We start from the raw sequence: 5,133 nt of genomic DNA, 5'->3' as shown, positions 1-5,133 counted from the left end.
CATTTACCTACTCGAGGACGAGCAGGAATTAAGCTTGGGGATGCTGATCTGTCTCCAACGTATCTATAATTTTTGATTGCTCCATGCTATATTATCTACTATTTTTAATGTTTATGGGCCTTATTATACACTTTTATATCATTTTTGGGACTAACCTATTAACCCAGAGCCTAGTGCCAGTTTCTGTTTTTACCCTGTTTTAGGGTTTCGAAGAAAAGGAAAATCAAACGGAGTCCAATTGACCTGAAACTTCACGGAACTCATTTTTGGAAGGAAAGAAGCCTAGAAGACTTGGAGTGCACGTCGGGGGATCTGCGAGGAGGTCACGAGGCAGGGGGCGCGCCCACCCCCTGGGCACGCCCTCCACCCTCGTGAGCCCCTCGTGCCCCCCTGACGTACTTCTTCTGCCTATATATCTCCATATACCCTAAAAACATCCGTGAGCATAATAGATCGGGAGTTCTGCCGCCAGAAGCCTCCGTAGCCACCGAAAGCTAATCTAGACCCGTTCCGGCACCCTGCCGGAGAGGGCAATCCCTTTCCGGTGGCCATCTTCATCATCCCGCTGCTCTCCATGATGAGGAGGGAGTAGTTCTCCCTCGGGGCTGAGGGTATGTACCAGTAGCTATGTGTTTGATCTCTCTCTCTCTCTCGTGTTCTTGAGGTGATACGATCTTGATGTATCGCGAGCTTTGCTATTATATTTGGATCCTATGATGTTTCTTCCCCCTCTACTCTCTTGTAATGAATTGAGTTTCCCCTTTGAAGTTATCTTATCGGATTGAGTCTTTAAAAATTTGAGAACACTTGATGTATGTCTTGCCGTGGATATCTATGGTGACAATGGGATATCAGGTGATTCACTTGATGTATGTTTTGGTGGTCAACTTGCGGGTTCCGCCCGTGAACCTATGCATAGAGGTTGGCACACGTTTTCATCATGATTCTTCGATAGGAACTTTGGGGCACTCTTTGAGGTTCTATGTGTTGGTTGAATAGATGAATCTGAGATTGTGTGATGCATATTGTATAATCATACCCATGGATACTTGAGGTGACATTGGAGTATCTAGGTGACATTACGGTTTTGGTTGATTTCTGTCTTAAGGTGTTATTCTAGTACGAACTCTAGGGCTGTTTGTGACACTTATAGGAATAGCCCAACAGATTGATTGGAAAGGATAACTTTGACGTGGTTTCGTACGCTACCATAATCTCTTCGTTCGTTCTCCGCTATTAGTGACTTTGGAGTGACTCTTTGTTGCATGTTGAGGGATAGTTATGTGATCCAATTATGTTAGTATTGTTGAGGGAACTTGCACTAGTGAAAGTATGAACCCTAAGCCTTATTTCCACACATTGCAATACCGTTTATGCTCACTTTTATCACTTACTACCTTGCTGTTTTTATAATTTCAGATTACAAATACCTTTATCTACTATCCATATACCACTTGTATCACCATCTCTTCGCCGAACTAGTGCACCTATACAATTTACCATTGTATTGGGTGTGTTGGGGACACAAGAGACTCTTTGTTATTTGGTTGCAGGGTTGCTTGAGAGAGACCATCTTCATCCTACGCCTCCCATGGATTGATAAACCTTAGGTCATCCACTTGAGGGAAATTTGCTACTGTCCTACAAACCTCTGCACTTGGAGGCCCAACAATGTCTACAAAAAGAAGGTTGTGTAGTAGACATCAGTTATGCGTGCATAGGTTCCACTTTATTCTGCTATCCATTAAGCTTGACGGGGCAGTAGTAACTGTCTTAGACTCGAGACATAAAGATCCCAAGGATTATGAGGACATGACTGCAATGCTCTAGAAGTAAGTTCAATCATTATCGCACCATATCGGCAACTTTCGTTCACTTCCTGATATCAAGTAATCATTTTCTTTGCCTGGCAGGGATTGGAAGAAGTTCACCGGAATGGTTCTAGGTTTGAGGAACGAGCTGTGATTTACATACCTCCAAAGTAAGTAGTACTAGCTAGTTCCACGCATCTCTCATTGATTCTAGTTTCATCAATACCATTGTCATGCTTGATTATCAGTTTGATTGAACTCTATTCTTGTAAAGTGCTTGTGGCAGGCACCCGGGACTGATTTATGTGGATACTACGTTTGTGAGTTCATGCGCCACTCGACCTCTGAGCGGGGCTACTCTAACAAACAATTTGAAGTACGTAAACAATATTCACAATTTTATTTTATTACCATCAATTGTGTTGAGTTTCATTCATATATATGTATTGACCCCCTTCTTTAAATTAGATGTGGGAGAAGGGGAATGAACTCCTACCACATGATCGCATACGAGCTATTCAAGAGGAATTGGCAGGATTCTTTCTTGACCACGTCATAAATGAGAAGGGAGAATACCATACAGAAATTCAAGCTGATTTTCGATAGATGATGTCAGGGATCGTAAGAGTTGTTATGTTGTATATATGTAGTAGTATCGGATAGATATACGAAAACTTGTTGTTCGACCAAGCACGGAGAAAGAGAGGTCACTACTCTCTATATATATGCATGATCATGATGATGTGTAATTAATGGTTCCTTCATTTTCTTACTAGCTAGCGTCGATTTCTCTCTATATATGTAGTAGCTACCGACGACCAAGCACGGAGAAAGATAGGTCACTTCTCTCTATATGTAGTAGCTATAGCTAACACAATATGAAACCCCTAAACCCTCCAAAACCCCTAAACCTCCCCCCTTTCAAAAAAACAAAAACCCTAGCGCCTGGGAGCTGATGACGCGTGGCTACCTTTTAGTCCCGGCCGGTGTTACCAACCTAGACTAAAGGTCCTCCCCCTGGGTACCCCACAGTGGCCACGTGGAGCTCCTTTAGTCCTGGTTCGTAAGCAAACCGGGACTAAAGGTTTTGGGCATTAGTCCCGACAGTTTTATCTGTGTTCCAGAACTGGGACTAGTACCATGTTTTCTACTAGTGCCTCCCTATCGTTTACAACTATATGCTACTTATCTTGCTGTGTTGGCGATGTCCAGGTGGTGAAAAATGTCACGTGTTTAAAAAAAATGTAAGGGCCATTTTAAGAAGTGTTTATACAGTCTAAGAAAGGTTAGCAGAATTTAAAAAATGTTTCATACATTCAAGAACTATTCACTAGACCAAAAATGTTTTTGTGACATTTTAAAAACTTTGGATGCAATGTAAAACAAAATGTTTGTCTAATGTAAAAATCTGTACACAAAAGTTGGGAGCGCCACACTACCCATCATGGATGATTGATACGTCCATTTTGCATCATGTTTTGATATTGATATTCATCGCATTATGGGCTGTTATTAAACATTATGTCACAATACTTATGCCTTTTCTCTCTTATTTTACAAGGTTTACATGAACAGGAACAGATCCTACGCAAGTGTCACTCCGAGGCTTATGGAGGACACCACGCTGGAGATACAACTGCACATAAGGTATTGCAATCCGGTTTTTATTGGCCTACTCTCTTCAAGGATGCTCGTAAGTTTGTCTTGTCTTGTGATGAATGTCAAAGAATTGGTAATATTAGTAGACATCAAGAAATGCCTATGAATTACTCACTTGTTATTGAACCATTTGATGTTTGGGGCTTTGATTATATGGGACCGTTTCCTGCCTCTAATGGATATACACATATTTTAGTTGTTGTTGATTACGTTACTAAGTGGGTAGAAGCTATTTCAACTAGTAGTGCTGATCATAACACTTCTATTAAGATGCTTAAAGAAGTTATTCTTTCGAGGTTTGGAGTCCCTAGATACTTAATGACTGATGGTGGTTCACACTTTATTCAGGGTGCTTTCCGTAAAATGCTTGCTAAGTATGACGTTAATCATAGAATTGCATCTCCATACCATCCACAGTCTAGTGGTCAAGTAGAATTCAGTAATAGAGAGCTCAAATTAATTTTGCAAAAGACTGTTAAAAGATCTAGAAAGAATTGGTCTAAGAAACTTGATGATGCATTATGGGCTTACAGAACTGCATGTAAAAATCCTATGGGTATGTCTCCATATAAAATGGTTTATGGAAAAGCATGTCACTTACCTCTCGAACTTGAACATAAGGCATATTGGGCTATTAAAGAGCTCAATTATGATTTCAAACTTGCCGGTGAGAAGAGGTTATTTGACATTAGCTCACTTGATGAATGGAGAACCCAGGCTTATGAAAATGCCAAGCTGTTTAAAGAAAAAGTTAAAAGATGGCATGACAAAAGGATACAAAAGCATGAGTTTAATGTAGGTGATTATGTTTTGCTATTAAACTCTCGTTTAAGATTTTTTGCAGGAAAACTTCTCTCTAAATGGGAAGGTCCTTACGTTATTGAGGAGGTCTATCGTTCTGGTGCCATAAAAATAAACAACTTCGAAGGCACGAACCCGAAGGTGGTGAACGGTCAAAGAATTAAACATTATATCTCAGGTAATCCCATAAATGTTGAAACTAATATTATTGAAACCGTAACCCCGGAGGAATACATAAGGGACACTTTCCGGAATGTTTCAGACTCCGAAAAGGAATAGGTACGTGGTACGGTAAGTAAACCGACTCGAAAACAGTTCTAATGGCAATTTTTATCCGTTTTGGAACATTTAAGAAAATAGGAAAATAAGAAGCAGTCCGGGAAGGACACGAGGCTTCCACGAGGGTGGAGGGCGCGCCCTACCCCCGAGGGCGCACCCCCTGCCTCGTGGGCACCTCTTGCACTCTACGGACACCATTTTCTTGCAAGATACTTCTTTCGGTCGGTAAAAATTCATTATATAATCTCCCGAAGGTTTTGACCACCGTATCACACAATTATCCTCTGTTTTCGTTTCGAGCTGCTTTCTGTCGCAGATCAGAGCAATATGTCGTCTCAGGATTCGGATGGAGAAAGCTATGTGGCTGAGTACCTTGCAGACCCTAAGGTCTACGGGGACTTGGAGCATTATGGTTGGACCACGGAGGAAGAAGAAGACTACGAGCCTAAAGGAAAGGGGGAGTCGAGCTCAGATGAAGATGAACTCCCGTTACTGAAGGAAATATGCCCTAGAGGCAATAATAAAGTTATTATTTATTTCCTTATATCATGATAAATGTTTATTATTCATGCTAGAATTGTAT

The sequence above is a fragment of the Triticum dicoccoides genome, chromosome 5A (assembly GCF_002162155.2).
Source record: "Triticum dicoccoides isolate Atlit2015 ecotype Zavitan chromosome 5A, WEW_v2.0, whole genome shotgun sequence".
Lineage (NCBI taxonomy): Eukaryota > Viridiplantae > Streptophyta > Magnoliopsida > Poales > Poaceae > Triticum > Triticum dicoccoides.
The sequence above is the reverse complement of the archived record's forward strand: the minus strand, read 5'-3'. Positions refer to the sequence as shown.